Here is a 26,286-nt window from a genome sequence, read left to right as displayed (position 1 = left end):
ATCCTTGATCATGGTGGAGCCACCATTTTCACACCCGGATCATGGTGCTAGTAGAGCCCTGCTCCCCCCGCCACCCTCCACCAAGCAGGGGCAGATGCTGAGAGGAGGGAGGGAGGGATCTCCATCCTTCCCCCACAGCAGGGGCTTCCCTCTCACCTCCACACCCAGCACAGGGCAGGGAAGGTGTGGAGCCCCTCTCACCCCTGCCCCCCCCCCACAGCTTCCCCCAGGGATGAGGGAGGGGACACAGGGCTGTGTGATGGAGCACCTGGCCTTGTGGTACCTTTGCTTTCCTGGCCCAGGAAGGTAGGCCCTTTGTGCTGGCCATAGCCACTGCCTCAGGGGCTCCGGCCCCCCTGGGCTGCCCCCCACCAGTGGGATGCAGAGGCCAGGCAGGCAGTGAACTGGCTCCTTCCCACTGGCCACTGTCACCCCCCCCCTTGAGCCATCACTGCCATAGGGGCTCCAGCCCCCTTGTCCCACCTCCCACCTGCAGGCTGCAGAGCAGCCAGGTGGGCATTGGCTCCCCCCTGGTGCCAAACAAAGCAGGGGGCTGGGCTGGCACACAAAGATGGGGTTGGGGAGGTGGCCGCCACCACCTCTTCTACCTTATGAAAGTCAACAGGACTCAGAGGGACCCTGGCAACTGGGGTAGGGAGGGAGGCTATTCTCTGCCCTGCCAAGATTGCCACTGCTGCTCCCCCCACCTTCTGGCTCCCCTCTTTAAATCGCACCCAACACCCTCCCTCTACATGCCATGTGGTGGCATTTTGTTGCAAATCACATTTTTTGTCAAAATCATTTACTTTTGTGATTTTCACAAACAATGCAAAATTATGATTTAAAACAGGCCCGTATTAGGAGCTATGTCAGTGAACAAAAATATTAGACTCCAAGTAAAACATTTTAAAACTGTGAATTTGCTACAGATTGGAAGTGCATTTTAAGACAAGATTTCATTCATTTATTAAAATAACAGAGCTGAGTTTAAAAAAAAAAGGAAGTAGGGTAGCTTAAAAAGCTTGAAGAAATATTTCAGGGAAATATTTATGATAGAACACAGACCTTTTCCTAAAAAACAAAGAACAACGGGATCTGTGGCTGGCAAACATTTGGGGAGAGCTCTTTACTAAGAACACTTCCTGCACCATTCTGCCACTTCTTCTTTGTGAGAGACAAGTATTTCTTAGGGTGATACCTTTTATTTACTGATCAAGATAGGATAAAGTTAAGTGAGCTTTCAGATGCAACACATTCTTCTTTACTTTCCTTCCTGTTAAGCTTAACAAATCCATCCTGATGCATCATATACTGGCACATAAAAAACAACAGTGGAAAGAACAAAGGCCCCCACAATATGATTTTCAAATTGTGCATCTGAATGAAGCAAAATCAAGGAATCCAATCCACCTGTACTTCCTGCATTCTCTCTTAACTAACACAAAATTGCTTGCAGATTGTTAACATACAATGCTTTGAAATGAAGAACTGTCATAGAAAGACAAAAACAGTGGCCCTTGAAGCATATTCTATACACCACAGAATGCAGAGTTTTTAAAATACTTGTGAAACGCTTTGACTTGACTACTGTCAAATATTTTGGTTCTTCTAATCAGCTCTGACCTATTTCCTAAAGTGACTCACTGTGTTTAGAATAATTTGTCATCAAACAACAACTTTCTTCCCCAAGATTTCTTGGAACCAAAATAGAATTATGTTTAGTGAGTTGGCACTGCAGTTTTGTTGGTAAGGAGATGGGCTTTGGCCATGCCACATGTATATTTTTGCCAATTCTTACTCTCATTTTGATTATGTAATTATACACATTTTACTACCTTTATTTTATGCACTTTTATCACATTTTTTTTTTACATCCTCTCTAAACTAACCAGTTCTTGATCTTTTCTCCCCTCTTCTCACATGGGTATTTTCCACTCTCTAATCACTGGGAATTGCTGCACTGGTAGAATGCTTCTCAGATTGCAGCATGTTCCTGACTCCTCAGAGACCTTCTATTAAAGAGACAGAGAGAGAGAGAGAGAGAGAGAGAGAGAGAGAGAGAGATCAAAACTTTAAAATGAATCACTAAACATTTTTAAAAACATTCAAAGACTCCCTAACTGTCTGAGGTAAGGAAAATAAAAAAGATATGATATTGTTAAGTCATTTTGATAAATGAGCTTTCAAGAAAAGAAAAAGAGGCAAAGCAACTCAACCTCTTTCTCAAACAGAATTATTCGTGAAATTTCAGATTAACTGGTTCAGTGCTTGCAAAATTACCCAAAATTAAAAAAAAAATCTAGTTATAATCCTAACTCATGAAAAAACACCAGCTCTTCATAATAAGTATCTGATACCTTATCTTTTGATCTCCATATTCTTTATTTTTTTCAAAAAAAACATGGATTTTGTAAAAGTATATCAGGATGATTTAAGTATCATTTAAAAGTGCTGCATATCAAATTTTAAACAGGAACAAACTGTGCTGCTTTCAACACCAGGGGCACGTCCAGATGAGCATGCATGTTAGTATGTGGCACCACAGACCCATCTGCAACACCTCACATGCTGTACATGCAGGTGTTCCCTGCAACGCTAATTTGTAGCACAGGGGATTTTTTTTGCCACTGGGGATCCCGGTGTCAAAAAATCTGCGGTAGAAAAAAGCAGGGTGGTGCATATGGCAGCAGCATGTGCTGCCCAAAATGAGAACCTGGCTAGGCAGACCCACACTCTAGCTGCTGGCCAGGCTCCCTGCTGTCGGAGCATCACTGCTAGAGCCCTAGGAGGCCTCCAGGACCCCAAGTAAGGCTACTGGGGCCAGCACAGATTCTTGTCCCAGCCTCCCTTACCCCACCCAGCACAACTATGTGCCACTGCTGTTTGTCCCTGGGGAAACACATATGTGCGCTCATCTGGACATGCCCCAGAAGTATATTTTAAACTAGTATACCATGTTCACTTTATAAATATAAATATTCACTGTATAAATTAAGTACTGTATTTGCTTAATTATTGCAACATTTTCTTTTTTATATTAAAGCATGTTTCTGGGATACTGTCTTAATTCAGTCAGCTGTTTTATGCATATGAATACAAACTCATTGGTATGGTACTCCCAGCTTGGTCTGCTAATATATAAAAAATGGGCAAGACAAACCAGTTATCCCCCAAAATTTTCCTTTAAAATTCTCCACCTTAAACAAAACTCAGAATAGAATTTCAGTAGCTGGGACAACTGGTGACCAATGCATAAAGCTTTAGGACATACTGAACATAAGAGTCATAGAAACTATAATGATGCCCAATTTAGTCACCAGTTTTATATTAATAAATGAAATTTTATTTAAAATCCTTTACTACATTTTATAAAATTTTAGAACTGGAACAAGTTAGGTATCTGGACTATTGGGCTAATTTCTGCCCTGCTGGTCCCCTGCTGTGGTGGCAGGCACCAGCTCTGGCTCCAGCATGGGGTACATGGTGGGGGTCAGCAGCTGGGGAGGTAAGGTCATAGCAATGGTGACCAGTGAGGTGACTGGTGTCAGCCTTCACTTACCCTCATGCTGTTGATCACCAGAGATCCTAGTTTTCTATTTAAAAATCCAAAAGTCTCAGATAAAAAAAATATTTTTCTCTGATTATAAACCCCAAATCCACATTTTCTGCAATTAAAATTAAATGTCACTGTATGTATCTATGCATGCATGCATCCATGCATGTATACATACATGTATTAGTTGAATATAATGTTTTATTGATATATTTACAATTTTAAAGCAATTTAGAAGCCTAACAGTGCCTCAATCATAGATAAATAAATTCTAAATATCAATATATTTTGGCTTTTGATTTGGGGTTTTTTATTGTGGAAAATCAGAGCTCCCCCTGCCTCCTCCACTCACGGGGACGGGGTTTTTTATCGTGGAAAATCAGAGCTCCCCCTGCCTCCTCCACTCACGGGGACGGGGGTCCAGCTGCAGCTGCGCCCCCGCCCTGCTTTGTGGCACTGAGCAGCCCTGATATGCCTTGCCCTGCCCCTGCCATTGCCCCTCTCTCCCAACCCACAGACTCCTGAGCCCCAGTGCTCCTCACCTCCAACCCACAGCCTCCCAGCCCTGAAAGTGTCCCTCACTTCCAACCCATAGACCCCCAGCCCTGATGGTGCCCCTCACTCCTGATCCACTGCCCCCCACCCCCAAACCCCAAACCCCAGGCCCAAGCTGGTCCAGACCAGCTGTATCCCAACACCTTGCTGTGAATGTAGAAATCAGGGGGGAGGGGTATGTGCCCCCCTGCAAGCATCGCCTGTGCTCCCTCCTGCCCCGCAAATTCATTGCCTGTGCCCCGCCACCCACATTGACTTACCCAGAGGAAGCTTCAGGAGCTGCTCTCCACCACACTACCTGCCTGCCACATGTATGTGTGCACATGCACATGGTGCCCCCTGCTCCCTGCTTCCTCCATCCCCAAGAAGCCCCTTGCAGGCTGGAACTCTGCCAGCCTGTAAGGGAAAACAAACAGTTTCCTGGATTTTTCTCCTTTAAAGAAAATCCATGAACGGAAAACCTGGATCCCTGGTGATCAATTTACACACACAGTTCCAATTATTTCTACTTCTGCTGTTTTTTAATTAGTGACAACTTCCCAGGAGCCTTTTCAGCTCAGAATTATAATCACAACACTTAGAAATAAGATTTTTTTCCCCTCACAAAACTTTTATAAAAAAGAACTCACAATTAGTTCTCCTTGGTAACATGGGGAGGGCGTAAAGGGGTAGAAGTATGCAACTCTTTCATTTTTGCATACTAGCACACTTCCCTTTTAAACGACCAGGCCACAGAACCAGCTGAGGAGTCCACCAGTGATACAGTTTAAATAAAGCAGAGCTGCCAGTGGGCCACCTTGAAACAGCAAAGGACCTCATTTAATAATGGTGAAGTACAGAGCCTACATACTATTAATCTGTACTCCTGACAGATGTTGGGGAACACAATGGGGCTAGGGACAGGCATTAAAAAAGCCTGAGCCTGAACTGATTCAATCTTTGCAGGTTAGTCTAATCTGCCTAGATTGAATCAGTTTGCAACTGAAGAGACATTCCCTCTGGACAGAAGAAATGCAAGCACATGCCTGCAGTGGCTCAGGCTAGAAGCTGGGGGGTGCTAGAGCAGCTCTCCCTTCCCTTCCATAGCACTGAGCTGAGGGGGAGTGTGGCCAGGCCCCCAGCAGGATGCTCTAATTAGGGATAAACCCCCATCCTGACTATACCACCCCAGGCTTTTCCCTGCTCACTGCTCAACTGGTGGGAGTGTTGCCAGACCCCAGACAGCACTCTGAGGCAAAGGAGGGGAAGGGGGATGTGTAGCGCATGCATCTGTTGATGATACTGAGCTTTTCAATCTCCCTCTCCCTGCTTTTTCATACTGTCTCCAATCTGACAGGTGAGAGAACCAGCAGGAGGCTGATAACACAGCATTTATTAGCTCATCAACAAAACAAAAGCCTCTCTCATTAGTTCAAGCTCTTCTTAAACAGCTTTTTCCAAGGAAAGAATGGAGGGACATTACCAGCTGACCTGCTGATTAGCTCAAAAAGCCCTAAGCAGACACTGTTCTGTCTGCCTGTCCTAATGAAATTGGAGAGACATGCACAAACACCTCTCAATATTAGCTAGCACACCACATGCCCAGGGTCCATGGGGCTGGGGGCTGTGCTGTGGGAGATGGGAGAGAGGGAGTGGGGGGATCCCTGCTTGAACAGAGAACAGTGGTGGGGAGGGGGACAAGGGGAAGTCAGGTAGACCCTGCTGTGCCTGCAGTCTCTGCCGGAGCCCCAGCCAGGGAGCAGAGGGGCAGGGCCAGGCTTGTTCTCTGGAGTATAGACCAGAGCACAGCCCAGCCTAGCCCAAGGCTGCAAAGCATCTGGGATGCTGGGGGACTCTGGTTGGAAGGGACCTCAGGAGGTCATCTAGCCCAACCCCCTGGTCAAAGCAGGACCATCCCCAAATAGATCATCCCAGCCATGGCTTTGTCCAGCTGGGTCTTAAAAAATTCCAAGGATGGAGAGTCCACAACCTCTCTGGATAGGTAACCTGTTCCAGTGTTTTATTACCCTCCTAGTGAGAAAATTCTTCCTAATATCTAACCTAAACTTCCCTTGCTGCAACTTGAGACTGTTGCTCCTATTAAATCCTTTCTCAGTTTTTTCTCTTCTCTAGACTAAATAAGCCCAGTTCCCTCACCCTGATCTCGTAAATCATGTGCCCCAACCCTCCTCACCATTTTCACTGCCTTCTGCTAGACTCTCCCCAATTTGTCCACATCCTTTCCGTAGTGGGGGGCTGAACACAGTACTCCACAGTACTGAACTACAGAAAGTGTTACCTATGCTTCCTCTTCATACACTTATCTGCAACATACATCAGAATTACTTTCATTCTGTATTTGAATTTAAGAGACCTAAAGTAAAAATTCTTACTGCACTAAAGTCTGTACTCAGCAGGGGGCTAGAGTTTCACCCTGCCTTTTATCACAAAGTTCAAGACATTATATAAAATTAATAATACTCCTGTCTCCTGCTCTGTCATGCAATTAGCAGCTTCCTTTAGAGATTGCTGAAATACTGAGATGTCCCATACCTGGTCTTAATTCATCCCATGCAGAGAGTTTAAGAAATATACCTCAGAAATTGTTCATAAAGAATTAAAATGAAACCACCCAACCCAAGACCCTATTGAAATCTATAACCAGAGAAAAAGGCTATTTATTTAAGAAGCTATTTAGCATCTTTACTGCATATTCAAAAGGCTACCTAGACTGCATAATAGGCACCAATTTCACTGAAATTTTCAGTTCATTCTTTCTCAAATCAAGTGCACACAGATAAATTTATTTCTGATTTTTTTTTGTTTCTTTTTTTTTCCTGCATTTTGGCTTACTTCAAAAGGGAAATTACATCAGCTTTCGCCAGGCATGCAAACTCAGATCCATGGATATCAATCTTTAACTACTCTCCTGGGAAAAATTCAGAGGAAATCAGCTTCACAATTAATTGAAAATATAAGCTGCCTCAGGTCCAGCTGAAGTAAGCTCTCAAGCTGTATGATACAATGCTTGCTCCCTCTTTCTCGGAAGCACTGGTATAAAAACACCGCAAAGTCACTTTTACTTGAATCTGCTCCATGTTCAAAGTAAAACCAAAGAAAAATAACCCAATGTCATGCCTCTTTCACTAAGAAGAGAGCTGTCTTAGATCCAGATGAAGTAAACTGTCAGCAGACTCATAGGAGGTTAGCTTCTCCTTTGCCCAAATAGCCAAAACCTAACCTACTTGGGGTACAAGCATAAGATTCTAGAGCTAGACTCAATATAAAACTTAGATGACTAAAGCAGGACTTGGACAGAACTGAGAATTAAGTCCAAAATTACAATGCAAAAAAACCCAGTCAGCTGCTCCCTGGGGTTGCCTGAGCATAGCAGGTACCTCACTGTTTGAACTTAAAGTTTCCTAAGTACCCAGAGGTCATAGCTCTGCCCCACTCTGAGCAGCCCAACTAGGTCTGCAGCTTAGGGCACCCAGCTAGAGAGGGGAGAAATTCTGAATTCCAGGTCCTGCCCCTTGGGGTATTTCTGGATTACTGTGAAATGCATAAATAGCCCAGGGAACAGGGATGAGAAAATGAGACTCTCTTCCTCTCCCAGCTGAGTGCTCTAGTCACTAAGCTAGAAGGCAGCAGCAGGCCCAACCTGCCTACTCTCCCATCCTGGTTGCTGGATGGGAGGCAAGTACCCAACAGTGTCAGGGGAAGGTGGATTCCCTGTATCTACCCCACCTTTTAGCCATAGCTGGAAGGAGAAAAAAATTATTGGGGGGGGGGCTGAGCACATGCGCACACATCCCCCCCAGCAGGTAAGTCTGTGGGGGAAGGGGAGGGAAAAGGGCCATGCAGGGGGCAGGTCGAGGCCCCCATGGTGAGGGAGGGAGCGGGACACAGGCAGAAGCAGGGGCTGGGGTGAGTAGGGCCCCAGCCAGGCCAGGTGGTGGGACAATTGGAGGCCTAGGGGGCACGTGGCCCCCATCTGTGCACAGGGCGGAGGCGGCTGCCGCTGTGTGCTGGGCTTTAAGCCCCACTGCCCCAAGATCTGCACAACTCCATGTGTGTCCTGCCCCTGGGCGAGCAGGGGGCACAGAGCAGCTGCACCAGGGAGCAAAGTGCAGCAGCACCCACATCTGCCCTGTGCATAGATCGGGGGAGGGGGCACATGCTCCCCAGGCCTCCACTTGTCCCACCACTTGGCCCAGCCAGAACCCCACCAACCCCAGCCCCTGCTCCTCCCTGTGCCCTGCTCCCTCCCTCACTATGGGGGCCTTGATCTGCCCCCCACCACGGCAGCATGGGAGGGAGTGGGACTGGGGCTGGGGCAGGCCCTGCACAGCCATGGTGGGGCATGGGATAGAGCCACATGTCTGGAGGGTGCCTGGCATGGGGTGAGGGTGGCTGCTCCCACTGCTCCACGCACCTCAGGAGGGCAGGGGGTATGTACACATGGGGTGTGGGCAGGCTGGGGCCAGGCTCTTCCCAGCAAGGAGGGTTGGGCCACACTATACTCAGGGCAGGTGGCAGCAGCGCTGAGAGAGGGATTGGGGGGCTACAGTGAATCCTGGGGTGACTGCCGCCCCCCGGCTCCCCCTTCACAGCACCACTGCCGTCCACCCCGAGCGCAACCCAGACCAGCACCCCCCTGCTGGGAAGAGTCCAGCACAGCCTCAGCCCACAACAGCAGCCCACCCCATGTGCAAATCCAGGAGCACACGCCACCCCCCCATGCCTCCTGGGGTGCACTTATCAGCAGGAGCCATGCCCCGAGCAGCTCAGTCCCATGCACTGCCCAAGCTGTGAAGCACCTGCCCCAGCCCCACTCCCTCCCCACTCCTGCTGCAGCTGCCACAAGCCCACAGCCAGGCTGCCTCACAGCCCTACCACTATCCTACATGGTGGGGGCCTAGCCCTGTTAGACCCCACCCCTTTCTGCCAACTATGCTTCTACCTGCTCTCATTTCTAGGGAAAAAGAGAGCTACTATGTTGTATCTTTGTGAATGGAGAAAAGAAAAGAGGATTCACTGTCACCGTCATTCGAACTGGAAGTAGTAGTTTAAGAAACCAGGTGTCTGCCAGGTTGTGGTATGCTTTTCACTCCCAAACACCTTAATCCAGTTCTAATCCACTAACAGAAGTTTAACCACACAACCTTGTTACAAAAATACAGTAGAAACAAATAAAACAAGATCCACAGAATCTAGGGCCATGTAGGAAGATTTAAAGAAGAGTAAAACAGTTCAGTTTGAGATACAGGATATCACAATATTTTTTAAAGAACACTGAAAACAAAGTGAAGATAAAGTTTAGGCATATCACTTTTTGACTAGATTAGCTTTTAAAAGAAGATAACTTTGAAAAGAGACTAAATACGGTGCACCAAGCCATTTAGTAGTTCACTACTTCAGTGAGAAGTGTGATCTATACTGCAATCAGAACCTCCAGCTCTTGTAATTTACTTGCCAAAAAATGTAGGGAACAGAGGAAGGTTTAAATATAACCATTTTTCTGTGAAAGCAGTAGCTTGGAATTGTTTGGGGTGGGTTTTGGCAGGCTCTTGTCAGTCACTTACATCTTCCAAAATGTTCTTGAAACTGACTCTAGAAGTAACATAAAATTGACATCTAGTAGAACAGATAGAAGCACCATAATAAGAAAGGTCTGATTTTTTGGTGAGCTAAATATTCACTAAGCTAATTTCAGAAAGCTGTCACCAGCAAGAGTTTTTTAAAATGGAAAAAAATCCTTAATTATATGTACACTAAAGAACTCACTCTACCTCTTGTATGTTATAAATCAAATAAACTCAAAGCATAAGTAGAAGTTATCTAACGTTAAACAAATAAACATGTCCACACACTGAAATGACTTCACTGTATTCGAGAGGAAAACATTCCATTAGGTGGTATCTTTTACTGGACCAAACGCATAGTTGGGATGGACTTAGACAAGTTTAGAAAGATAAGGCATTCTTCTTTAGGTGTCATTGTATTCATAATTTTCATGGATAGATTTACACAAATCTTCAAATGTGCTTCGATTTCTTTTTTACTGTGAGTGTACTTTAAGAAACCTCCTTTTATTCTTCAGTATGTGCATACATTTATTACTTTTAACCCTACAATCCAAGAGAAGAGTTGAACCTCTGAAGCAAGCACAAATCAGCTGTAATTCCTGACAGTTCCAATGGTGCTATGGATAGTAAGAGAGATGGGCATTTTATGAAGCAATCACCTGCAGCTTGTTACAAGTTTCTATCTCACTTAGTCCTTTCTCAGTAAAGAAGGGGATTTTACAGGAACATGAGTTTCCTAGAAAATCTTTAAGGAGAAAAGCAGGTAAGCAGGGAAAACAGGTAAGCAATAAATAATTCATTAATTTTCCTTTATTTCAATTTTCAAAAAACAGGTATTGCACTTTAGAAACCTGCATTTCCATAAAGCCTATTCTTTTACACTCCTTACCATATTTTGAGATCAATTCCTGCATGATCCATTATTGGATTAGAACAGACACTCAGTACTTGCAAGGAGACCACTATGCTAGTGAACAGATATGCATGTCACTTAAATGGCCACTCCTCTGTGATTACGATGACAAAAATGCTAATATGGGAGTATCTGTGCTAATACCCGCACTAACCCTCTCAGCACTCCCAGGGCAAGCTATGTATTTTTCCAAAGCCTGAGCATAGTCTGAATGATCTGAGTGCACTTAATAAAATAAAAAAAAAATGCATTTTCTCTCAAACCAACATGATTCATCAATGCCTATTAAATATTAAAGAGGGTTGGTTGGGCTATAAGCCATCAATTTCTGAAGTATGCAGGCTTTATTTTTTATTAAAAAGTGGTGTTAAAATATGTAATGTTGTCTTCCTCTGCCACAAGCACCACCAGAGTAAAGTTAACAGGATTCTAGTTATTGTAATGCTTTTCATTAAAATGTTGACAGCAGTGAAACTGACAAGAATCCTGCCTATTTCATTCTGGTGCTGCTGAGGTAGGCTACAAGCAGCAGCAGAAGCAAGAGCACAAGATACAGAGAGGAAGGGAGAGAAAGAGGGCAGGGGAGGGAGGGAGACTGGAATGGGAGTAGTATATTAGACACTTCCTGCCTGCACAGCAAAGAGCATAGTAACAGAAGCTCCAGAAATACAGAGAGTGCAGATGCTGGGGGATGCATGCAATACAAACAGCTTCAAAATTAACAAAAGCTTAGTGAAGCAGAAAGTGATGTGACTGATTGAGTCAAAAAGCTGGACTAAGGAACCTGAGCATAGTAGAAATCCCAGCAGTCATTCCTTTTTCTGCATTTCTCACATTACTTAATGAAGGCGCTTATTAAATGTACAGATACAAACAAAGAATAGAACAGAATGGAACAAAACAAAATGTTGCAGTTTTTATGATATCATGCTTCTGGATACTGTCATGTTGTATCCACCTGGGTCCTATTTTCATATCAGGTTTTAGCTATTATATTAGCATCCTGGCTAGTGGGTACCTGGTAAATTTTTCAAATCCAGAATCATTGTATTTACTTGGCATACTACCTCCCTCCTATCCATAACACTGCCTGCAAACCACTAAAACTGGTTCCATCTACAACTGCCTAATATCAAGCTTCAAATAAGCTTAACATTTCATTTTAGAATAATTTATGTTCTATAATTATAATCAAGCCATATAATGGCCAAACTGTGAAGAGCTGTGTCCTAGCCTAGAATCTAGAATAAACACAATTTCAGAACACAATTCAATAAAGCCTGATTGCATTCATACTGGCCAGGGATGAGTTTCACACAAAAATGCATCTCAGACTGAATTAAGTTGCTCCTTATAAAATTAGCTTTATACGCAAGTTTTAATAGTACAAACAGTCACTTACATGCTTTCTAACGTCATTATTTTGGAAAAACTAAAGCAAACTTCTAGCACAAGGCTTACAATGAGTCATTCAAAGATACTAACCATATATGAAAACAAAGCAAAAAAAGAAAAAAGAAACCAAACTGACTGTGACTCAAAGTCACCGAACATATAACCTGATTTTAGATAGCTTGTGACATGCACAGTAAGAACCAGTTGTATTTAAACCTGTAGAGAAACCATGTTCCACATTTTTCCCCCCAGGAGGCATTTTTTTTTAATTCTTGTTGTTAACTTCAGCTAGCTCACTGTATCATTTCTTATATCTATTCTAAGAGCCTTTGGCTCTGGTATTCTTAGGTGGTCGTTAATCCTAGTGCTGACCAGAACTAACACTGATTCTTGAACTAAACAATATCAAATATGTTCAGGATGGGATGACAGACTTTTGACATCCTTTACTCTCAGCTATTTATACTCATACTTTAAAAATGTATTTCTTTGACTACAGAAAAAAGGATCAGTCTAGCTTTAAAGCTATTTTATGCACTGGAGTATAATGCCTGTGCAGAACAGCATCCTTGATCTGCACTGTTCTTAAATTATGCAGTCCTCCTTGCTGTGGGTAGTAAATAATTCATAAGTGAGCATTAGTGAATGGGAAACAATTACAAGCAGTGTGCTCAGAGACCTCAATGCACCGAGTGTGAGACATTCTGAAAAACAGTAATATATTTATGTCTTTTTCTGTTTAAATAAGACATACATTGGGCATGGTATAGAAGATTTTTATCCTTAGGAACAAGAGTAACCCAAATTTCTATGCAGTTGAATCCTCTCCTATTTCAGCTCTGGATTCAGAGTTTTTCTGAAGTAAAATGAAAGAGCCATACATATGTAGAGGAATCACTATATTTGAACGTTTTGGTTTTAATGTAACACTTTTTCTGGGTACCAGTTGGCAGCAACAAGGGCCAGGTTCAAATTTTGGGGTACCCAGTAAGTTTTTACTGTGGCTTAAGCCCACACCCAGAAATTTGGGATAACTAAATTTGGCTGGGGTGTCCCACTTAAAGAAAACCCCCTCCTCACAAGCAGTGTAAACACAAAGGACAGATTTATTATAGAAAAAGGCAAAGGAAACAAAGGGAACACCAAATACAATTGGAAACACTTAACTACAAGGTATAGTTTTTAGTTTGCACCCCTTCTGGGGAAGTTCCACACATGCTCAGGCAGTCTGAGATATGGGGCTTACCCAAAGAGTTAGTTTCAGGGGCTTGTATCCCTACGCATGCCCACTTAGTAACAGGCTGGATAAGAGAACCCACAGTGGAGAGCTGAGATACAACAGTAAAAGAACAAAATGAGGGGGGACAGGCCTATTCTGGCCACTAACTTTCAGAACTTCATTTCTGGACAGTTTGCTTCAGGGGTTAATAACCTCACCATATTATTCCACTAACATCTTAAGCCTGGTCCAAATTTGCCAGGCCTTTAATTTTGGCCAAAACGGCCAGGCTTTAGGCCTGGTTAGTGTGTTCCAGGGATTAATACCTTCACAGTATTATCCCACTTAAAACCCAGGAAAACAAAAGGGGAAAGAAGAGGGAGAGAACAGAAGTCTCAAGCCCTGAGACAGACTTTCATTTCCTGTACCCTTCACATAGCTTTAGCTCGCTTCTTCAGTGAAGGGGGTGACCCCCATGAGAAGTAGTTTCTCTGGAGCTTAGCTCCCCAGTTCTACAGCAGCAATCTTTCCTCTCCTCTTTGCATCCACCAAAGAAAGAGCCTGTCTCAGCTGCAAGATTCCTATACACCTTGGCATGACATCACCCCAAGTATTTAACCAGGGGTTGCCAGGGCTTCAGCCTTTCTCTTAACCAATTAATTAAAAAAAAGAACACTGCCCAGTTAGCCAATTAGGCTAGAGATTTGATCCCCCCCTGCCTACACAGCAGGGGGTGTTTTAAAACAAAGGCCACAGGTATTTGCTTATGTGCAGTTTCTTGTTAAATTACTGAGCCAGAGGAAAGGAGGCCTTAATACAGAACATATAGAAGACAGATTGTATACAACAAATGAGAGAAAAAAATGTAATTATATTTAAACAAAAACAAAATACCTAGTAATATGAAAACTAGAACACACTTTGCAACACAAAATGGCTCTTACATTTTACAGTGTGTGTATGTGTGTTACATTAAGATTTAGTATCCTGAAAAGAATCCAAACTAGTGCATGCAGGAATTATTATATTACACACACACACACACACACTTTAATCTCTACAAATAAACACTGTTTTACCTCATTATTATCCTACTGCAACAAAGGGATTTACAAGGTTTATTCCTTGCTTAAGTTAAAAAGCATATCCACCAAATAGCTGCCAAATTTCCATACTTGTGGGGAGTCCTGCGGGCTGGATGAAATGGCCCCACATGCCAGATCACACACCGGTGTACAGGGTCACCCTGCTGCCAGATGGGGTCAGGCCTGTGCAGAGGGTAGTTCCACAGCCAGATACGCATGCAGTGTCAGTCCAGCACATCAGACTACACCCATGGGCTGATCCTGCGTACTGACCCCACACTGGATGTGGCCCATGGACCAATCCCACCTGCATGATCCAGCATCACTCATCCATCCTGTAGAACCAGAAGGTTGAAAGCAACTGGAATAGGCAGTACCTCAGTTAGTTCTCTACCCATTTTAATACAGCTTTACAGGCAAACAGGAAACCTTAATAACTAAACAAAAGGATAATTTTTTAAAATATTAACTTTCTGATTCAATTCAGTTAGTCTCCAAGGTGCATCCCTACCCTGCCTTCTGCCTGACTTCAGACTTAACACAGATAGCTAGCTACCTCTTACAGTTCTGACTGTGTCACATTAATGTTTGAAGTACCTTGACTCCAAAAATAGCCCTGTTGATTTCAGAATCTTTCCTAATTTTTTATATCCAAGAATTAGCATACGATTAAAAAGATATTTGAATCTGTCTTCCTCATATTCTTGGCTCTAATAGGGTTAACTCACTGACATAATTTACAATGGCAGTGGCTATCCTACTAAGGCCAACATCTTCAATCTAGACCAGGGGCGGGCAATTATTTTGGGCAGAGGGCCGCCCACCCAGTTTTGGCAGGCTGTTGAGGGCTGCATGGGTAGCCCCGCCCCTTGACAGGTGCCCCACCCCCTGGCAGGTGCCCCACCCCCTGGTCACCATCTTGGGACCAATGTCTCAGGGCCAGTACCAGTGGGGCCCAAAGCAGGGCGCAGGCTGGCAGGGGTCTGTGGAGCCAGGCTGGGCTACACCAGCAGGGAGTGGGGAGCTGGCCCGGCTCCATACAGCCCCTGCCAGCTGGGACCTCGCACTCCTGCCACCCTGCTCTGGGCCCCACCGGGATACTGGTGCAGGCCCCGTGCTCCTCCTGGCTCCTCACCCACTCACACCCAGTGCCCCCCAGTTGCGCGGTACAAGTGGGAGGCAGCGCACAGCCCCAACCCCCTGCTCACCAGCAGGGAAGAAGCTGGTGTTGAGCTTGGGGAAAAGCAGCCCCTCGGCCGCCCCATGGCCGGCGCTCCCTGCTGCAGGGGCTCACAGCCCGTGTGGGGCTATCCAGAGCAGGCACAGGCAGCACCAGGCCAGCTGTAAGTGGCTGCAGTGTGGGGCCCCAGCCATGGAGTGGGTGAGGAGCCGCTTTTCCCCGCACTCAGCACCAGCTTGTAAACTGACCCATTGCCAGCCTGGCAGTGGGGCTGGGTTACAAGGTGGTGCTGAGCACGGGGGGGAGGAAGGGGGGAGAAACCAGCCTCTCCCCACTGAGCACAAGGGGGAGGGGGAGAAAGCAGTCCCTCCCCACCCCATGGCCAGCCACTTGCAGCCGGCCTGAGGCTGCCTGTGCCTGCTCTGGACAGCCCTGCGCAGGCTGCGAGCACCTGCAGCAGGGAGCGCCGGCCATGGGGCAGGCAAGGGGCTGCTTTTCTCTGCACGGGGGAGCCCAGGGAAAAGTTGAGTGCGGGGGGGGGGGGGGAAGCAGCCCCTTCCCCTGCCCCTCCCCCGGTGCTCCACGCTGCAGGCGTTCACAGCCCTCATGGGGCTGTCTGGAGCGGGCACAGGTAGCCCCACACGGGCTGCAAGCAGCTGCAGCGTGGGGCACCGGGCATGGGAGGGGAGGGGCTGCTTCCCTCCTCCCCCGTGTGCCTTCCTTGCCCCGGGTCCCCCCACTTACCTGAGCTTCCTGCGCCAGGGCAGCCACCTGCTCCCAGCCCAGAAACCGCAGCTGGGGCTTCCAGCTGGGGGGCAGGGCCAGGCGGCCCCGCTGTTGTTGGCGCCCGCCAGGCTTCCCCTTGGTCTTACTGCCCTTGGTTCCTGTCATTTTTGACAGGAACCAGGGGCAGAGAAATATTAATTTTCTACATTTTTTAGGGGCCCCATGGCTAGATAGAATGGCCTCACAGGCTGGATCCGGCCCATGGGCCATATTTTGCCCACTCCTGAACTACACTAATTAAAGTTAGGCAGTCATGTCAATAGGAATTGCAAATGATCAGCTCCTCATGACATCAAGCTATCTATGTGCCAAAAAGGGTAAATAATATTTCACTATTAAATAATGAAATAGAAACTTCTTATAAGCTTTCAAACTTTTGATCTGGAAAAAAAATTCTCTTATACCCTTCTCACAATATCTCAGATATTATAGAAAAAAACCAAAAAGATAGAACATTATGACAGTAACGACCAAAATGCATAGTTTGTACATAATTCTTATGCAGGCAATAATCCCATTAGATGAGACTCCAGATACTCAAGTCCAATAGGAGTTCTGTCTAAGAACAGGGTAAGGAGTATAGTCCTAAACCCTGATGCATTGAAGAAAACACACAGGGGCTCAAAAAAGCATATTATTAAAAAATCAGCCATCAAACTGAAGACAGGAATGCAGGATTTCCCTGCCTTTGATGGGGAACCTTTTCTTGGTTGCCGCTGAATCATCCTTCCTGGACAAACCATATTTCTAGAGTCTATAAAAATATTTGTGAAGAACAAAGCTTTTGTCCCTTACAAGGTCTTCATTCCAACTTGCCTACATTTTCAATTATCAACATACTTGGTGTATTTTTTCAGGTGAATTTTCAGATATAAAGGAAAACCCATCTCCAGTAAGCATATCTTACAGGTAAGTGCGTTTGATATTACCTCCTTCCCTGGACGTGATTAAGAGAGGCAATGCCTTAAGAGGAAATTAAATGTTCAGATTTCTCTGCCCCCTATACTTTAAACCTCTCAGGCTCACTTCTCTCTAAGGCACAAGACAAGACCCAGAGCTTTTACTGTAGGCTAAGAGTTTGTTTTTTTTGTAGAAACCTCATGAAAGAACATAGGTATAGCATCCCTGCACTTATCAAGGCATTTATGCAGCACTCAACACTACAGTGGTTTGGTGATACCTACAGATTAGACCAGTGATTCTCAACTTTTTTGGACTTAAGGCACCTGTCATTAGACTCAAGACACACTGAGTTATACTCAAAGAACCCCTCAGAAAATGGCAATTCTTTCACTTCTTATTGAATATGGAAAAACAACAGAGCAATTCTGCTGTTGTACAGAACTTGGAAAGACCACAACAGGTCAGAATATTTTTGATACTATTGATTCCTATTTGAAATTTCTGGGTTTACCTTGCAAGTCTTGTGTAGGTGTTTGGACACCTAAAAATGCCAATATTGCAAGACACCCTTAAAAGTATCATATGGTACTCCTGGGTACCATGACACTAGAATCACTGGATTAGACATTCACAATCCATCAATTAATATAACATGAAGGTGTCCTAGTAATCAGAAGAAAAAGCAGGGCGTGTACAAGCCCCATATAAATTTATATATCAATAACATAAGGAAGGGTGGTCAAGTGGGTCATAAGCTCTGGTTACTCCTGGGGAGGGAACGGAGCAGGGGATACTTCACCCTCCAATCCGTCAAGGACATCTTGGGAAAAGTCATTCTGTCATGCAGTAGCATGAGGTGGCACAGGAGAAGCATATGGAGTTGGCTGCTGCTGGAGAGAGATGGCATCCTATTTTTTGCCACTGAAAACAGGAATGTTTTGGCCCTTTGACATGGGCATCTGCAGCAAAAAGAGGCGACATCTCCCCTCAGTGGCAGCAAAATATTGCTGCTGCTTCTGTGCCACTGCCCACTGAAGAAGCCTTCAGAGCCAGAGCCTGGCAAAGAAGGCACAGGAGGAAGAGAGAAGGTGGGACTGGCCTGGGCACAATCCTGGCCACTTATGTCTCTGATTTTTACTAGAATGTATACCATGATGGGGGAGTGGAGTAGGAAAAGGTATCTCAACATTTAAGGAACCCCTTGACCATCCAACTTTGGAGCAAAATAGGGTAGGAGACAAAAATAACCTCCACTAATTTGTGTTTTTAATTCACCAAAAAATTGTTTTTTCTTGCATGCAATGGACTCAACAAAACATCCAGTTAACTGTGAAAAGGTGACATGTAAGAGGAACTCTATTGACAGCCCTGTGAAACAGTGCTAGAAATAATTACAGACCTATGAGACTACTGTATGATGACAGCTGCTTAACTCCATTGGCATAATTGGGGGAGAAAGTTGGGGGGGGGGGGGGGGGGCCAAAGCAGCAACCTCAGATGCTACCCTTGAGGGGAGGGGGGGCAATGACACAAAAATAACTGCTGCTGCTGTTGGCAGCTGGCTGCACTGTCCCATGCACTGCTGAAACCCAGGCTGTGGAGCCTCTGCTTGGCTCAGCACAGCATTTGTTCAAATACATTATGTCCTGCACATCTTTTCCTCATTTTTCATGGCTTTTCATTTTCTCATTCCCTTTGTTTTAAGTTTTCTTACAACATAAAACACTAAAGAAATGTAAACTAATGGCTTAGGATATCATGAACATGATTTTAAATTCTTATTTGTTCTCCTGAATCAATAAAGACAGAATACTGTTTAATAAGTCATTTCATTAATGCCATGCATGTGAGATATTAAAAAATATATTCCAAAACAAACTACTTTAAAAATTAGTTCTATGTTCTGCCAAGTTCTGGACCTTGTGGATTCTATTTCCCAAGCTAGATGACATTAATAGAACTGAAAGGAGGGGAAAAGATGCTCTTTGTATGACTTTCAGCATTATCAATGAAATCTACTTTGACAGGGAAAACTTGGAACCTCTAGGGACTGATCTCAGGTCTTGGCAGATTTAAAAATAAATAAAAAATCCCCCACCTTTCCATTCACCTTCAAAATAACTTTTGCAGACAAAACATATCATACGCAGATTTAACTGTTTAAGCTGGTGCAGCTATGTAGACTAGATGCCTAGGTGTGGGAGAGTTCCTCTGGGTCCAGGCTTAAATATTATTGGGGAAGAACAATGAAGCTCATACTTAATTTTACACACCAAGAAAAAAATGCAGTCTTGTCTGTGCTTTTCACTTACTGTTGACAAATCCTTAGCCCAATATTTCTACTCTGTGCAAGACTCCAATGGAGGGTTGGGGGGCATGGAGAAATCAACATTATGTTCTTCAGTAACTCTACTCTTTAGCTTGCATCTATTGTCTTGCTACCATGCTGCTTTTTCTACTAATAGTCTCACTGCATTGCTTTGGAGCATACAAAACATCCAGACAGCATGTAAGCAAATAAATAAGAAAATCTCCCCCTTGAACTGCTGCACAGTAAAGAAAGTATGAGAGCAGTGGCTGGTACAGCAGCGTAGGAGTGGGAGACAGCTTTTGTAAAAAGCAGTTCTCTTGAGGATAAAGGTTACAAAATCCTCTTACAGATCTAGTGGAGCTGCTTAGTACCTGGGGCTACAGCAATATCAAGCCAGGTGCACTAACTGCAGCCTGAAAAAGAAAGGGGATTGAGATTGTTACCAGCAGACTGGTGCTGCTGGTCTTCCAGATGGAACTAGAATGAGCTTCTCGACACAGTGATCAATTTTAATATCCCATTTGAACAAAGGGCTCAAATGGGACTTTCAAAACCTCTCAGCTGCCCCCAGGGAGAAGCCTACAGGCTCCTCTCTGCTGGGGCCCAGAGAGCAGTCAGAGGCCAGATGCTTTCTGTGTCACTGTCTCTAGCCATCTCACTACAGTGTTTGGTAATAGCTACAGAGTACACGTGGAAGCAGTCAATCAACACAAGGCAGTATTACTTAAAGAACCACTCACTCCTGCTGGGCCACACCAAAACAAAGACCACTGGTGAACTTGGGCTCCTGAGGAAGCCCATGCTATTGAGAGGAGGCAGGAGTAGCTTGGAAGAACTAGCTCTACACAGAGACACTTCTCCATCCAGAGTCCTGGGTAAGGTTTCATTTTCCCTAGCATCCACAATGTATTTAGAGTTGGGAAAGCAAGTACCCTGAAAACTTCTATTAACCAAAACCTTATTAATTGGAACATTTACAAAGTCAACCCTGAAAAATGTCCTAAGTACATTTCTCTATGGGAGGATATATAACCCAATCTTCATCTTACCATTTAGATTTGAATACCAAAATATAGGATGAACAGAAAAACCTTTTCACCATGCTGGAAGAACCAGTGGAGTTCCAAATACTCTTAAAACAATCATATGAAATGTGGAGCAAGAGTTCAGGTTCTGTTTGCAGAGTTTCTCTCTGTCAGGGTACTATATTTATTTTGGTAATTGTGATTTTATTTAGTTTAGACAATTTTTTACAGTATTTTCAAGACACTCAATTATCTTAATGATTTCTCTGATCTCCATTTTACTCAATGGCAGAAATGTTAAAAATGTTGTCAATGGATTGGTATATGATTTTTAATGATCTGCAAAGTAACTGTATTTTCATTACCATTTCATATTTCTCTACTGTTGTTTGCTTTAATGCTGATTTTTTTATTTTTCTTTATTAGATAATAACTCAAATAGTATCAGATTTGTTGGAGACAGAGAATCTACGATGCCAAGAGAGGAAGGAAAAGTCTTAGTAGCTGACTTCGTGTAAAAGACACAAAAGGAACATAATACATATGCACCATTTTATCATTGCCAATTGAAAAATAGAAACTCCCGAAGTGTTTCACCTACTTCTCAGCTTTAAATCTTTGTGCCAGTGATTCTCAACCAGCACCTGGGGAGCCCTGAGATCCTTTCAAGGATGTTATGCAATGTTGGCACTGTTATGTGTACAAACGTGATTCACAAGATAAACTCAGACATTTCAAACAGAAATCATAGTGCTAAAACATTCTGACCCATTATGAACTTTCTGAATTATCTACAACAAAACTATTACTCTATTATTTTTCTGTAGTCAAAAAAAAAGAAAGTGAAAACTAAGAGCTGGTATTTTCCAATGGGTGCCTTGAATCTAACAAGGGGTTCCTTGAGTTTAAAAAGGTTGAGAACCATTGCTGTATCCACAGGCTCAGACCATCTGTATGAATTATAATATGAACACAAAAATGGTGGAGATAATTATACTACCAACTTTGTATCAATACTGAACATTTGCTCTTTATTCTAAATGAAGTAACTTTTCTTGCTGGTAGTTGTCTAAAAGATTGCAGACAGAATGCTCTCTCATAATCCTACTGAACTGCAATTTATTTTTCAGTTTCAATGCCAATGTTCCTCATGGGAGATTTAATATGTACATAATCTTCTGATACAATACTTTTAAAAAAATGGTGGGTTTTTTTCAAAATCATTCCCACATAGTCCATATGAAAAATAAAGAATATTTTGTTAATTCCCATTTTTCTGACCCACTAATGAATTCAAAAGCCTTTACTTAAGTCAGCTAGAGAATACTTTGTTTCACTGAACTGTAACCTCTCTGACAGAACCTCTCTGCTTCACTAATGGTGCCCACCATAGCATGAACATGGTAGGTCAAACAGAATTTAATAGGAATGTGGATCAGCACAGAATGTGCAGTTTGCTTTATGTTAGGCAACACTGAAGCTGTTCAAAGAAGAAACCTCAAGAATAGAAAGTCTTACAGCACTTAGAAATAGGAAACTGCAGGAATCTGCTAGGGCCGCTGGTAATAATGAATAAAAACTGAATTTCAGTTTGGAAAGGAGAAGTCTGAAGGAAGATATAATAGAAGTAAATAAAATCATGAAGGGTGTACATAAAGTGAGTAGTGACCTATTATTCACCAAAGCCCAGACAAGAACTAGGGTATGGACACCAAAATTAACAGGAGACAGGTTTAAACTGAATAAAGGGAAATACTTCTTTAAAGATTTTTTTATCACAGTATGAGGCAAACTTGTAGAACTTGTTGCCACAGGAGGTTGTAGTGGTAATTAATATAACCAAATGCCTAAAGGAATTAGACAGACAAGGTTTCTTGGGTGAATTTTATATCTTTTATTAGACCAACCCAAATAGTTGGAGAATATTTATTAAGCAAGCTTTCGGGTTCAAAAACCCTTTGTCAGGCCCTAAAGGAATTAGACAAATTCACAGACGGCAAGTCCACCAATAACTATTAAATAGAACAGTTAGTGATGACATCCCTAAAACAATGATGGTTAATGTCAGGGAGGGTATGACAGTGGATGGATTATGCTAGGTGTGTTTGTACATAACAAGCATCTACCAGTTGCCACTGCCAGAGACCAGATACTGAGCTAGAAGGACCACATGATAGTTTGTATGTTCTTATGAACAGACTTTCAGAAAGTCTGCAAAAATCACAAATGTGACTAGGTGGCTCATGGTGGGTACAAAGAGTCAGCAACTGGCCATTAAGCTAGAGCTTAGTCTATTTATACCAGCTAAGAAAAATCCCCTTGGTGTTTCAAAGAAAAAATGATCGCACAACTAATGATCTATAAGGTCCCTTGCAGCTCCTAACAAGTATGAAACAAATGCACAAATAGCTTAACCTGAAGCTTTGTACAGACTGTCAAAAAGCCTGAAGCTGAATCAATTCAATCTTTGCAGGTTAGTCTAAACTGTGCAGACTGAACAGATAAGCAAGGGAACATTCACCTTTGATTCTGGAAATGCAGCCACATGCCTGCAGTGGCCCAGGCCAGAATCCAAGGGGGAGGGGGGTGCTAGAGCACACCTCCTTGCTCCCCTGGAGCAGACAACTGGGGCCAAGGCTAGCCCACCCACCCTGCAAGGGAAGCAGGGAGAGGGCTGTGGGGGAAGTGCAAAGCATCCTGGAATGCTAGGGAACCATGAGTTCACTTGAATCTGGAACGGATTTGGGACAGAAGTTCAATAAACCAATTTAACCTAAATCATCCATCCAGATTTACCTTAAACTGGTTTCAATCATTTTGAAATCCATTTATGTGCACTCAATTTCTGTTGTGTTACAGATTTGAACCGGTTTCTGATCGCTTATGCTGGTTTAAGTGTAATTTCTGTCCCTAGCCCTACTGTCTGTGTGCCTGTCTCTGCTTGGCAGGACCTGTGACATGAGATCCAATCTGCCTGTCTCTAGTGAGACTGCTACTCTATCAGTCCAGTAATTCCCAGAGGGTAAAGTGCGCCACAAGAGCAACGTGTGCCACCAAAATGGGCTGGGTCAGGCCCTAGCTGTGCTGGCCTTGTGTGGAGGGATGTGGCCCCACGCAAAGTGATGGGGCCCATAGACTAGATCCAGCCCACAGACCACTGAGTAAAGTGTGCTTCCAATTTTAATCCAAAAGAAAAAAAAATTGCCTCCAGTATCAAAAGTTTGGAAAACACTACATTAGTCTTTAAAATTCACCCAATTCTAACTGACTACCTATGATTATTATTTATTTTTATTGTAATAGTGTTTAGGAGCCCCAGATTATACACACACTAAGAGACAGTAGTTGCACTGAAATATTTACAATTGCAAAACAGACAAAAGGTGAGAAAGAGGATAGCAGACCCAGGAAGCAAACCCAGATCTTCCATTTCCTAGTGTCATGTCCTATCCACACGACAATGCTGCCTCTCAGGTTCCATTCTGGGATGCATATGAGGCTTCCTGTGGCTTCAAAGAGAGCTCTATCTGCACACTGGAGCGGAATCTGGCTCCTTCCATTACCAAATATTTTCTCTCAAAGCCTGTTAGCATGGGGCTCTAACCAGCATGTTACGCCATCCCTGGCTTGCCTCACAGAAACTAGAAAACATGCTAATCAAAACTGACAGGGACAATATTTGGTTAACAATGTGGATGGACATTGTGCCCTTTTTTCCTTACCATGCTATGGGAAATAAATGGACCTGTACTAGTGACACTTAAACTTCAATAGCCAAACAATTTCTTGGTGCTCAATGAGTTTTCAGAAGTCCATGATCAGCTTGATAGACTGGACACCCTTAATACCTATGGCCATTTGTAAAGAACTTTAGTGATATGGCTTCTAGATTCTGATGTAAACTGCCTACAAGCAAAATATTCCACCTGAAGCATGAACCATTTTCTAAATTGATATACCAGCAATACAAAGATAAATGCTAATTTCACACCCTATTTATGTTAGTGAGAATTTACATGCAAAGATTCACAGGAAAAGGAACCCCGGAGGTAAAGTCATACATACCGAATAAAACTACATAGTTGAGCGTAGTAAACTCCTCAGACATGCCTTTTTTAAGCTTTGTGTGTGAAGGCTTCCCTTTTTTTTACCTCTACCCTCAAAAAAATGTCATCAGCTAAGCCAGGAGTAGCCAACCTGTGGCATGAGTATCACAAGTGGCATAGAGAGTCTGTGTATGTGTGGCAACCAGCAGATTAGGGAGGGGTCAGGCAGCACAGTGGCAGATAGGGCAGGGAGCAGAAAGCAAAGCAGCAAATTAGGCAAGGAGCACAAGGCAGGAAACAGAAAGCATAGCAGCAGTTTGGGCAAATTGTGGCATGCCTTCTGGAAAGGTTGGCCCCAACTGAGCTAAACTATCCCTAAAACTAGCTAAATATGCTTTATTTGGGACCATTCTTGTAGGATGAAATACTCTCCTATGAAGGATAGTAGACGTTTATGACTGTTACTTTTTAGTGCTTTAAATGCATTCATCTTTTCTCTTTAAGTTCCTTCCTTTTTACCTCTGCAAATTGGGGAAGTTTTACCCAGCTGATAAAGGGCAAGATGGTTTACCATGAGATTGGAAGAGGCCTTGGCAGTTGATACCAGGATTATGAAGACGGATAATTTGTACCAGAGAGGAGTACAAGCCATAAAATTTAAAACTGGATTGTGGAAACAAGTGGGAAAGAGGAAGAGATTCGGGGCAGCCAAAAAACTCAGGCTAAGAATATGTGTGTATTCTGAATTCCCCAATGAATATCTGAGCTTTGACTTCGGGGAGAAGAGGGGAGGAAGGCTATTCTCACACAATGGGTATTCACACATACTCAGGTCCAGTATATGCAAAAATAAAGTTGATCCTTCAGAGTCAACAAAATATAAAATAGAAGTTTGAGGCCACAGGACAAAAGCCCCAGAAAAGCAGCCAGTCTTACAGCATCCAAAAATCTCTTGTCAGAAACATCAGATTAAAAAATTAACTTTATATACAGTAACGTCAAATCACCAAGAGCAACAAAAGGTATATATAACACAAGAAAGCTTTTGATGAATTGCTACATCATGGCTTCATTATTCACAGATGCTTCTGAATTCACTACAGACTGCAATCAAGAGCACTCAGCTAAATCTGATTCCCTGTTAAAAAGCAGTGGTCCTCTTTTTGCTATTTTAGGTCCTCCCTGGGAAAAGCCTAGGACCCCAACCAAGTCAAATGATGATGGAGATCCTTAATGCTTTTCTCAGAAGGACCAGCTGTAGAGTAAAAATAGTTTTACAGGAAACAATCAAACAGAAGACTGGTTACCTCCTCTTCCTTTATGAGGGCTGGTTACAGAATATCCATAGGCAAATGCACAAGACTAATCATGGCTTTAGTGTCTATTTACTCAAATACCGAATATATTCATAACAATGATACTTTCCAACAGATGGCTGTTGAGTGAAGACAATCAGTCACTGCTGGTTCTTAAAGTGTGCCCTTTTTATCAGAATAAAGGATTATCCAAAGCTTCTGTTAATCCTTAGTCATAGGTCCTGAATCCCTTCAATTGACATCCCAGAGGAATTATACGAAGAGAAAAAAAAGGTAAACCAGCCTCCAATATTTTAAATTTCAATTTAAACCTATACCAATTTCACTGAAATATTAAGCTCAAAGAATGTCCAGAAACATCTTAAATGGATTTTAAAAGGCTGGCTCTTTGCGTTAGTCATCAAGACAGGCCAATTTCTGTAGCCAGCAGCT

General features: G+C 43.5%; 1 protein-coding gene across 4 annotated transcripts in view; it reads right to left on the bottom strand.

Annotated features, from left to right (window-relative positions):
• The window catches only part of HECW2 (HECT, C2 and WW domain containing E3 ubiquitin protein ligase 2), a 330,879-nt gene that overhangs the window by 269,043 nt on the left and 35,550 nt on the right, over positions 1 to 26,286 (bottom strand). For 3 of the 4 annotated variants that reach the window (XM_019492110.2, XM_059727232.1, XM_059727231.1), the window contains one exon: positions 1,890 to 2,012. The exons of the other annotated variant lie outside the window; for it this stretch is intronic. The gene's annotated coding sequence lies outside the window, so the exon portion shown is untranslated. The remainder of the gene's footprint in view (positions 1 to 1,889; positions 2,013 to 26,286) is intronic. 4 annotated transcript variants of the gene reach the window in all.

This window comes from Alligator mississippiensis, chromosome 4, assembly GCF_030867095.1.
Source record: "Alligator mississippiensis isolate rAllMis1 chromosome 4, rAllMis1, whole genome shotgun sequence".
Lineage (NCBI taxonomy): Eukaryota > Metazoa > Chordata > Crocodylia > Alligatoridae > Alligator > Alligator mississippiensis.
Note: the sequence above shows the minus strand (reverse complement) of the source record. Positions and strands in the feature narration are given on the sequence as shown.